Source organism: Oncorhynchus keta, chromosome 22, assembly GCF_023373465.1.
Source record: "Oncorhynchus keta strain PuntledgeMale-10-30-2019 chromosome 22, Oket_V2, whole genome shotgun sequence".
Lineage (NCBI taxonomy): Eukaryota > Metazoa > Chordata > Actinopteri > Salmoniformes > Salmonidae > Oncorhynchus > Oncorhynchus keta.
The window spans coordinates 27,023,588-27,036,298 of record NC_068442.1 but is presented as its reverse complement, the minus strand read 5'-3'; positions in this window follow the sequence as shown (position 1 = coordinate 27,036,298).

Genomic DNA, 12,711 nt, shown 5'->3' with positions numbered 1-12,711 from the left:
TGATATACAGTACTGGTCAAAAGTTAACACCTACTCATTCAAGGGTTTTTCTTTATTTTTACTATTTTATACATAATAGTGTAGACATCAAAACTATAATACCAATAGGGCTATCTTCTGAATACCCCCCTACCTTGTCACAACACAACTGATTGGCTCAAACGCATTAAGAAGGAAAGAAATTCCACAAATTAACTTTTAAGAAGGCACACCTGTTAATTAAAATATATTCCAGGGGATTACCTCATGAAGCTTGTTGAGAGAATGCCAAGAGTGTGCAAAGCTGTCATCAAGGCAAAGGGTGGCTATTTGAAAAATCTCAAATATATTTAGATTTGTTTAACACTTTTTTGGTTACTACATGATTCCATAGGTGTTATTTCATGGTTTTGATGTCTTCACTATTATTATACAATGTAGAAAATAGTACAAATAAATAAAAACCCTTGAATGAGTAGGTGTGTCCAAACTTTTGACCAGTAGTGTAATTCTACACATTTTGCCATGGGACAGAGAGGAAAATTATTTGTTTTACAGCACATTTCCTGCAATTCTACACATTTTGCCATAGGGTGGAGAGAAATGTTTGCAGTTTTTAACATGATATCCGAGTGAGACTGACTAACAAATCTATGGGTGACCCCCGGTCCAGTAATTCGACCATGATACGTTTAGATAACTGACTACTAACTTACAATCTAAAAAATGTTCGCTGACATGGACAAATTAACTGACTATCAGTGACTGACATAAGAGAAACTGCTGATGTACAACCAACTATTCTAACTCACAACAGTAAATTGAAGAAAATAATTTCATCCAAGGGCCCATGGGCCACCAGTTGCCCATCCCTGCTGTAGATCATATCTGTGCTGTAGATATAATTTGACATGTTTTCCCAAAGATAACAAGGTTGAAAAGTTATCGTACATTGATTACCTAAATTATTCCCTATGTGATTACTGTAAACAAGGACTAAATATGTGTGGAAAGCAAATAAATTGTGCTTCAGAAATCCCCTGCTCCTCTTACACATCCCTCCTCATCTGCTCCCACGCCCTGTCCCTCCAACTTCGTTGCTGACATCTGAGTTGTTGGCCATTATTTTGTTTGTCCACGATGCTCCTGCCTTTTCGTCGCCTGCAAAATTGCACTTGGTTACTGTGCCTCCATCGACTTTGGCCAAGGAAACTGAAAGGGCAGATGACAACTAAGTAAACAATGCTGTTAGTACTAAGAGCTTGGAAATTCCACAGTGACAGAGTGGTGCTGAGACTCAGATTATTCACTTCAAAATGTATGCTCAACAAAAACCAATGACTGCAAAGTTAAACAAACCATACAACTCTGTGCACAAGGACAACTTTTAACATTTTGCACAGAAAATCTTACAAACATATTTACTTGAAGAAGAGTGCAGATGCAAAGTAACAGAATGAAGTCACAAACAGCACAAACTGTCATTTTGTTCCCAAACGTTGCATCTGTACTGTTCTTGAAGTGAATGTGTTTTGTAAGTTTTCTATGCATTGGAATCATTTAGGTAAGCAACGTACGTTTTATTTTTCAACTGTCATTTTGTTACCAACATTTGCATCTGCATGGAAATAGTTAAAATAAGTCCTTGTGCATATTTGGTTTGTTTAACTTTGACATCATTGGTTTTTGTTTGACATGTATTTTAACATGAAAACATGAGTTCTCTACTTTTCAAAGGAACATTGAACTTACAAATTAATGGGCAATAAAAGCTCATCACTAAGCTTAGGACCCGAGGACTAAACACCTCCCTCTGCAACTGGATGCTGGACTTCCTGACGGGCCGCCCCCAGGTGGTAAGGGTAGGTAACAACACATCTGCCACGCTGATCCTCAACAAAGCGTATTCCCCCTCAAAAGGTTCTACAGCTGCAACATCTAGAGCATCCTGACTGGTTGCATCACTGCCTGGTATGGCAACTGCTCGGCCTCTGACCGCAAGGCGCTACAGAGGGTAGTGCGTACGGCCCAGTACATCCCATGGACCAAGCTTCCTGCCATTCAGAACACCTATACCAGGTGGTGTCCAGAGGAAGGCCCTAAAAATGGTCAGACTCCAGCCACCCTAGACATAGACTGTTTTCTCTGCCACTGCTCGACAAGCGGTACTGGAGCGCCAAGTCTAGTTCCAAAAGGCTTCTTAACAGCTTCTACCCCAAAGCCATAAGACTCCTGAAAAGCTAATCAAATGGTTCCCCAGACCCCTCTTTTATGCTGCTTGCTACTCTGTTTATTGTCTATTCATAGTCCCTTTAATTCTACCTACATGTACAATTGAAGTCATGAAGTTTACTTCCATTTAGGTTGGAGTCACCACAAATTTCTTGTTAACAAACTATAGTTTTGGTAAGTCGGTTAGGACATCTACTTTGTGCATGACACAAGTAATTTTTCCAACAATTGTTTACAAACAGATTATTTCACAAATGATTCTCTGTATCACAATTCCAGTGAGTCAGAAGTTTACATACACTAAGTTGACTGTACCTTTAATCAGCTTGGAAAATTCCAGAAAGTGATGTAATGGCTTTAGAAGCTTCTTGGCTTTAGAGGCGTCATGGCTTTAGAGGCTAATTGACATAATTTGAGTCAGTTGGAGGTGTACCTATGGATGCATTCCAAGGCCTACCTCCAAACTCAGTGCCTCTTTGCCTGACATCATGGGAAAATCCAAAGAAATCAGCCAAGACCTCAGAAAATAAATGGTAGACCTCCACAAGTCTGGTTCATCCTTGGGAGTATTTTCCAAATGCCTGAAGGTATCACGTTCATCTGTATGAACAATAGTACGCAAGTATAAACACCATGGGACCACGCAGCCGTCATACCGCTCAGAAAGGAGACGTGTTCTGTCTCCTGGAGATGAACTTACTTTGGTGCGAAAAGTGCAAATCAATCACAGAACAACAGCAAAGGACTGGAGGAAACCAGTAAAAAAGTATCTATATCCACAGTAAAATGAGTCCTATATCGACATAACCTGCAAGGCCGCTCAGCAAGGAAGAAGCCACTGCTCCAAAACCGCCATAAAAAAGTCAGACTACGGTTTGCATCTGCACATGGGGACAAAGATCATACTCTTTGGAGAAATGTCCTCTGATCTGATGAAACAAACAGAACCGCTTGGCCATAATGACCATTGTTATGTTTGGAGGAAAATGGGGGAGGCTTGCAAGCTGAAGAACACCATCCCAACCATGAAGCACGGGGGTGGCAGCATCATGTTGTGGGGTTGATTTGCTGCAGGAGGGACTGGTGCACTTCACAAAACAGATGGCATCATGACTGAGGAAAATGTTGTGGCTATATTGAAGCAACATCTCAAGACATCAGTCAGGAAGTTAAAGCTTGGTCGCAAATGGGTCTTCCAAATGGACAATGACCCCAAGCATACTCCCAAAGTTGTGGCAAAATGGCTTAAGGACAATAAAAGTGTGTGCGAGCAAGGAGGCCTACAAACCTGATTCGGTTACACCAGCTCTATCAGGAGGAATGGGCCAAAATTCACTTAACTTATTGTGGGAAGCTTGTGGAAGGCTACACAAAACGTTTGACCCAAGTTCAACAATTTAAAGGCAATGCTACCAAATACTAATTGAATGTATGTGAACTTCTGACCCATTGGGAATGTGATGAAAGAAATAAAAGCTGAAATAAATTATTCTCTCTACTATTATTCTGACATTGTTGGTTAAGGACTTGTAAGTAAGAATTTCACTGTAAGGTCTACTACACATGTTGTATTCGGAACATGTGACAAATAAAATTAGATTTGAATTGACCATTGCCTTTGGTTTTCAGTCGAATGTCCTGGCCTGTTTCTAGTTCGACCTTGTCTATCTCTCCCTCTGGGTGCCAGAAAGTGTAGGTCCCACTGGGACAGTTTTTCCCTGTCACATTCACCAGATCCTCCTTGGTCACTAGGTTTTCCAGCTGGACCTCAGTGAGGCGGTCAATCTCTCCTCCACATCTGCATGGTGGTAGTAACCAACAGACCTCATGATGGGTATAGGGAAAACTTGAGTATCATGTAGTAGCCTAAAACTATCGATGTTACATTGAACTGGGTGAATGGAATATGAATGACAGTCTTCCATCATGCTGTAATAGAAATAAGGCCATGCTCATGAAAAAAAAAATGTCCTCCCTCATCATAAACGGCACTGACCGCCACTGGTATAACGGTCCATGCAGAAGTTTTCATCTCAATATGAAATAATTTCTGGGTAACAATTAAGTACCTTACTGTGACTGTTTTCAATTACAATGGTCAAAAAGAAACAAAAATAGCTTCTTAGCAAAGAGCAATTCTTCTAGCAAGCAAGAATTTTGCTAGGACTCTCTAGGAGAGGTCTGAGTGGGGAAGGGCAAACTGAAAACTAGCTGTTGAAAGGTTGGCAGAGAGGTTTGGAACTCTTTTTCTTATTGGTCTATTAACTAATTTACTGCCTGGTGGTTCCATCAGTCAGGCCAAAACTCTATCCCACCAGAACAGGCTGAAGTTTTAGGTGGTCTTTTCAAATAGCTCTTACACTAAAGGGTATTATCATAATTTTCATAATTTCACAGGGTTATTCCAACCTCATATTGTGGAAATACACTACATGTTCAAATGAGTGGATTCTGCTATTTCAGCTACACCCATTGCTGACAGGTGTATAAAATCAAGAACACAGCCATGCAATCTCCATAGACAAACACTGGCAGTAGAATGGTCCGTACTGAAGAGCTCTGTGACTTTCAACGTGGCACTGTCATAGAATGCCACCTTTCCAACAAGTCAGTTTATCACATTTCTGCCCTGTAAGGGCTTTTTCTTGTGAAGTGCAAATGTCTAGGAGCAACAACGGTTCAGCCACGAAATGGTGCTGAAGTGCATAGCGCGTAAAAAGCATCTGTCCTCGGTTGTAACACTAACGAGTTCCAAACTGCCTCTGGAAGCAACAACATTAGAGGAACTGTTCGTGAAATGGGTTTCCATGTTCGAGCAGCCACACACAAGCCTAAGATCACCATGTGCAATGCTAAGTGTCAGCTGGAGGGGTGTGGAGCAGTGGAAAAGCGCTCTCTGGACTGATGAATCACGCTTCACCATCTGACAGTCCGAGGGACGAATCTGGATTTGGCAGATGTCAGGAGCACGCTACCTGACCGAATGCATAGTGCCAACTGTAAAGTTTTGTGGAGGAGGAATAAAATGCCTCCCCCCTGCAGAAAGTGAGGTCCATACAGAAATGGTTTGTCGAGGTCGGTGTGGAAAAAATTTACTCTCCTGCACAGAGCCCTGACCTCAACCCCATTGAACATCTTTGGGATGAATTGGAACGCCGACTGCGAGCCAGGCCTAATCGCTCAACATCAGTGCCCGACCTCACTAATGCTCTTATGGCTGAATAGAAGCAAGACCCCACAGCAATGTTCCAACATCTAGTGGAAAGCCTTCCCAGAAGAGTGGAGGCTGTTATAGCAGCAAAGGGGGGACCAACTCTATATTATTGCAGTTGATTTAGGAAATAGATATTTGACGAGCAGGTGTACACATACTTTTGGCCATATAGTGTATGTATAAAACACTGAAAAAACATGTTTTGACTACATTGGGCCTTTAAGGTTGCCCTGCAAAGCCACTTACTTTTAACATCCAATTACAGTTATGAGATGGCAGGACAGAATAAATACAAAGCAGTAAACATGTAGAAACATAAACCCATGTAACCGCAATGAGGATCTTATACATTTATTAAGCAGAATATAAAACTGACATATCTGCAATTCAGGTCAAAAAATTATAAACTTAGTTTTGAAAATCCATTATTCTAGCCTTAGTCAACACCTTACAGTTGCTCAAAATCACAATTGACACAAATTATCTTGTATGTCCTTCTACAAATGACATACTGTATCAAACCCATGACCCGAAGTCTTCTGAGGACCATGTTCCATCTGTGCTCAGGTTTAATCTAATGTCCCAGTCCGTTTGGATTAGCACTCCTGTCAGCCTTGTCTGCCGGTGGCCTCACTCTTTTACTCCTGTGGTGATCACAAGATGCTGCATCACTGGCGGCAGCCAACCCATCAGCAAACCTATAATCAGGAGACTACTTGAAGGAAGTGTTAGGCAAGAGGCAGATAGTACAGTCATGAATACACATTACTCAGAAAAGTAGGCTAAATCAGATGGAAAATATTTGATTACACATTGATTCCCTAATCCATGTATACAAGGCGTTTTTTCCTCCTACATCTTAGAAATGGTCTAAATTACAAGATCCAGTGGTTGCTAAATTTGTTGTTATGGACCCCAAGTCACTAAAACACATTGTATGTCCAGGCAAAAGTTTCAATTTTTTCTCAAATGTTATTGTTTCGCTTCTTCTTCAATGTTGTTGGACATTGCTTCTCACTTGAACCTACAAAGACAACCCCACTTTACAAAGATACTTCACACTGAAAATGAATGAAACTAACATGGAAATAAAAAAGCTATTAAATCCTAACATAATATAATTAAACATAATCCTATTCACAAGCGGAATGCTTTCAAGGTGTGCTTTCTTGTCTTACAATTCAGAGACCATGTTATGTTTTATAGTGATGTCTGTCTGTCTAACATTAACACACAACGTTTGCCTTGGTGCACCCTGATTCAGACCTAGAAATGGCCTCTGTTTGTGTTGCGGTTGAGCCGTATGTTCAGCAATGTGTTCCATCTCTGGCGTCAGCCCCCAGGAACCTCCTCCACACAGAGCCGATCCCTTTGTTTCTGGCACATCAACAGGTATTTCCTGCACACTGGAGAGGAGTAGGAGACATACAATGGACAGTTTCCTGGAATTGAGACTTCCCAATTTGTAAAGAAGTCATTTCAACATCTATTCCACATTGGTTCATCATAATTTCATTGAAATGACTTGGAAACAATGTTGTTTCAACCAGTGTGTACCCAGTGGGCTGAATACAATATCACTGTGGGTTGAATGGGGTAACTTTGATGTTGTCCTGAATTTGTCCTGAATTTTCCATAAAGCATTTACTGTAAATCAAATCAAATTTTATTTGTCACATACGCCGAATACAACAGGTGTAGTAGACCTTACTGTGGAATGCTTAATTATAAGCCCTTAGCCAACAATGCAGAGTTCAGATTATTTTTTTCACCTTTATTTAACCAGGTAGGCTAGTTGAGAACAAGTTCTCATTTGCAACTGCGACCTGGCCAAGATAAAGCATAGCAGTGTGAACAGACAACACAGAGTTACACATGGAGTAAACAATTAACAAGTCAAAATAAGAGTTGTAAGAAAATGTTTGCTAAATAAAATAAAGTAAAACATTTAAAAACACAATAAAACAACAATAGCAAGGCTGTATACAGGGGGTACCGGTACCGAGTCAATGTGCGGGGGAACAGGTAGGTTGAGGTAATATGTACATGTTCATTGAGAAAACCTCACATTGTTAACATTTTGGAACATGGTGTAACAGGGTGGTAACAGGGTGTGTAAAATGGTTACATTTTATCTGAAAGTGTTACCTCAACATTTTTGAAGATGACAAGCTGGCTAGCATTATTTAAAATGTAGTGTCATCTAAAAGTGTGGGTCTATGTTTAAAGATCCATTAGGTTAGTCCCTTCCTGTAAAATAAAGTACAGCTAATGTGAACTCTACCCATCCTCTCCTGGCTCCAAGAAATCTTGTTGTTGTGCATCCAACCTATTGATAGCGTGTGCCATCTCTAAACTGAAACATGACTGGCAGCCCCAAAAACGTACCTGATTGCAGTAGCGGTGTGTGGGTAAAATCACTGAGGTAGCCAAGCCAGTAAAAAATACATATTGCAACCTACAGTACCAGTCAAATGTTTAGACACACCTACTCATTCAAGTTTATTTTTTTATAAAAAAAAAACAACAATTTTCTACATTGTAGAATAATAGTGAAGACACCAACACTATGAAATAACACATATGGAATCATGTAGTAACCCAAAAAGTGCTAAACAAATCAAAATATATTTTATATTTGAGATTGTTCAAAGTAGCCACACTTTGCCTTGATGACAGCTTAGCACAGTCTTGGCATTCTCTCAACCAGCTTCACCCAGGATGCTTTTCCAGCCGTCTTGAAGGACATTTTCTTGAAGGACACTTGTTGGCTACTTTTCCTTCACTCTGCAGTCCAACTCATCCCAAAACCATCTCAATGGTTTCAGATGCAGCACTCCATCATTCTCTTTCTTGGTCAAATAGTTCTTAGACAGCCTGTAGGTGTGTTGGGTCATTGTCGTGTTGAGTCATTGTCCTGTTGTGTATCGCTGCAGAATGCTGTGGTAGCCATGCTGGTTAAGTGTGCCTTGAATTCTAAATAAATCACAGACAGTGTCACCAGCAAAGCACCCCCACACCATCACACCACCTCCTCTATGCTTCACAGTGGGAACTACACATGCAGAGGTCATCCGTTCACCTACTTTGTGTCCCACAAAGACACGGTGGTTGGAATAAAAAAAACTCATTAGATCAAATGACAGATTTCCACCGGTCTAATGCCCATTGCTCGTGTTTCATGGCCCAAGCAAGTTTCTTGTTCTTATTGGTGTCCTTTAGTACTGGATGCTTTGCAGCAGTTCAACCATGAAGGCCTGATTCACACAGTCTCCTCTGAACAGTTGATGTTGAGATGTGTCTGTTACTCTGTGAAGCATTTATTTAGACTGCAATTTCTGAGGCTGGTAACTCTAATGAACTTATCCTCTCCAGCAGAGGTAACTCCGGGTCTTCATTTCCTGCGGCGGTCCTCATGCAAGCCAGTTTCATCATAGCGCTGGATGGTTTTTGCGACTGCACTTGAAAGAACTTTTAAAGTTCTTGACATTTTCCGTATTGACTGACCTTCATGTCTTAAAGTAATGATGGACTGTCATTTCTCTTCGCTTATTTTAGCTGTTCTTGCCATAATATGGACTTGGTCTTTTACCAAATATGGCTATCTTCTGTATCCCCCTCTACCTTGTCACAACACAACTGATTGGCTGAAACGCATTAAGAAGGAAAGAAATTCCACAAATTAATTTTTAACAAGGCACACCTGCTAATTGAAATGCATTCAAGGTGACTACCTCAAGAAGCTGGTTGAGAGAATGCCAAGTTTGTGCAAAACTGTCATCAAGGCAAAGGGTGGCTACTTTGAAGAATCTCAAATATAAAATGTATTTGGATTTGTTTAACACTTTTTTTAGTTACTACATGATTCCATATGTGCCATTTCATAGTTTTGATGTCTTCACTGTTATTCTACAATGTAGAAAATAGTCAAAATAAAGAAAAACCCTTGAATGAGTAGGTGTGTCCAAACTTTTCAATGGTACTGTATGTTGTGATAATTGCGTTGTTTGCTCTATAACTGATTCGTTCATACGCCACGTGATATACAATGCGGTGACAACAAAAAGACACACAGTAGCGGAATAAATTCAACTACACATTTGTTTCATCACATAAACCAGAAAGCAACATCTGTCCAGTGAAGTCCACAAAGCAAATATTGCATTCAAATAGTTATATAACAGTCAAGCAAGTTAGTGTTTTCAACAGTTTCCCAAACAACTACTGATTTAGAACCACAGAGTTACCACAAGTCAACACAAAGACAACAGGAGCACTGCCTCCGCTATTTCAGCACCACTTCAACTTAAACATCATCAATTCAACAAGGCTATATATGCTTAGTTTAATACGCTGAAAACAATCTTAAAGATACCAAAAACAAGTTAGTCCAATCAATGTTGCTAAATATCATGTGGTTAACCATGGTACTGATTTCTGTGTGTGTGTGTGTGTGTGTGTGTGTGTGTGTGTGTGTGTGTGTGTGTGTGTGTGTGTGTGTGTGTGTGTGTGTGTGTGTGTGTGTGTGTGTGTGTGTGTGTGTGTGTGTGTGTGTGTGTGCGCGCGAGTAAAATATATATATTTTTTACTAATGCTACTTGTAGACATGGTACTTGTAGACTAGTTTAAAGCCAATTCCATCCTCTCTTTCATGCTGCCAAAACAGTCTATGGCAATGTAATACAGGACACACTATTTTTTGTTGTCATAAGCTACTTAGCTAAAATGCTTGCTTGCCTGACATCCTCGCATGGGCAGCAATGAACCAGCTAAGTTAGCTAGCTAACTAGTTAATGTGAGCCTACTAGGCTATATCTAGGCTACATATTTAAGTTTAATTGTCTCAGGCCAGTGGCACAACATATTAATGTATGGTACAGAGAATTAAGTCAAAAACACAAGTCCAAATCCCCATCTCTATCCATGGTTTAGGAAAGGGCCGATGTATCAAGATAGCTACTGCAGGACATTGACGCAAGCAGACCAGAAACAGGCAAGTTTTTCTGAAAATGACGTTTTGCTAAGGAAGTGATTTGATTGGTCTGAAGCCAAATCCAATCTGGCCTCCTTTGTTGAGCTCAGCTCAACATTGATTGGCTAATTATTATTATTATTATTATTTTATCAAGGGAGGCTACAATGTCTATATAAGGGTGAAAATGAAAAATACTCATAAAAGCTCTGATGAAGGCCTTGAGGTCGATATGAAAAACTTAATAAAGAGAACTGAGACTAGAAAGAGCAGTGCGCGGGTTTCATCAAGTTATCAATGTTTGCTGGCATCCCTCAATCAAATGCTACTGTGGCAACAGTTATACATTATATTATTTTGGTCCAGACAGCATCAGAAACATGGGCTATACATACTGAGACAGAGGGGTGCTGTTTCCCTCGCTCAGATGATTTCTCCGGTGCAATTCAGCCACTTGCAAATTGACAAAAACAGAGATAGACAGATAAAGATAAGATCAATTATTTTGTATTTTTTTATTGGCCAAATATTCGGGTAAGCCTGGCTTTCCTTGGCATCCATGAATACACGCCACTGCCTGACTTTGTCCTAATATAAATTCAGCGATCTTTCCATGGTACAACCAGCATTGACATAATTGACCTTTGAATTTAATGTAATGAATTTCTAATTCTGACCCACCTTTAATCATGCTAGGGGATATGGTACAGCTGATTCCTATCACTTCCTCATTGGGGAAGGATGTTTTAGTCTGTCAGGATCTGCAGTGCCATACCTTTCCTCCCCCACTGAGTCCTCACGCACAGTGCCAAGAACAGGAAGCTGATAGCTTTGATTTGTGCATCCATCACACAGACTTCCTGAAAGAGCCAATTATACATTATGTTGCTTTGACAAAATGATTAAAAACATATGCAACAGAAAAATGTATTCCTCCCTACACTGTTTAGCTTTTTAAATGATTGACTTGAAAACAGGAATGGGATGATTGAATGTGACACTTTCCCCTAATTCTGTCTCACCCAAATTCAACATGTACAATACAGAGCCTTTTGTGTAAACCAAGAGCATACGGTAATGGTTTTGATTTTCACAACTTCCTGTGCAGCCTTACTATTTTCAATATCAGGTAACCACATAACATGTGTTGACATAGCAACACTCCCTGTTCTAAATAGAAATTGCGATGAGAATCGATGGGCATTTTCCTATGCTTAGAATTTGCTGATGCCTGACAAATCTAGTAACGCCTGGATTGGTATTTTAAGTATCAGCTAACCACATGTAATAGCAATTTGTCAATCGAATACACAGTCGATGATGTAACACTCACCCATTAGTTGTTGCGTCACCTCGCATTAGCTGTGAAACGGGCCCTTTGACTGCGTTTACATAGGCAGCCCAATTCAGATTTTTTTCCCCTCATTAATATTTTTTTGACCAATCACATCTTTTTCAGATCTGATCTGATTGATCAAAAGACCTGGCAGCAAATTGGAATCAAACACAATGCCTTACCTTTCTTTTTGATGGTGCAGAATCCAATTGCCTCTCCATTGTGCCATAGAATTTAGCCAAATTCCCTCAGAATTAGATCTCTTCCCCAACCTTTCCAAAACTCCCAAAATAATCTAAGCAGGAACAGTATATCTTTCTGTAACAGACTTCCCCTGTGAATGACCTACACATCTAAGCCATCCTGAACACATAGGTAAAAAACCCATTCAGTGGTTTAAAACCTCATTTGATGTATTTATGGGTATGGAGGGGCCTTTGCATGTTATTACATGCACCCTTTAGATGTCATAACCATGTAAAAACATAGCATTTACGGTATTATATTTAATATATGTGCACCTATCCCATCTAAACATGATCTGGATCTGGATTTGCTGGATGTCTTGAACATAATTTAAAGACCACCACTTTCCATGCACCTTCGAGAGCATCCTGACCGGTTGCATCACCGCCTGGTATGGCAACTGCTCGGCATTTGACCGTAAGGCGCTACAGAGGGTAGTGTGTTCGGCCCAGTACATCACTGGGGCCAAGGTTCCTGCCATCCAGGACCTATATACTAGGCGGTGTCAGAGGAAGGCCCAAAAAATTGTTGAAGACTCCAGTCACCCAAGTCATACTGTTCTCTCTGCTACCACACAGCAAGCGGTACCAGAGCGTCAAGTCTAGGACCAAAAGGCTTCTTAACAGCTTCAACCCCAAGCCATAAGACTGCTGAACAATTAATCAAATGGCCACCCGGACTTTTACATTGACCCCCCCCCATTATCTATGCATAGTCACTTTACAAATTACC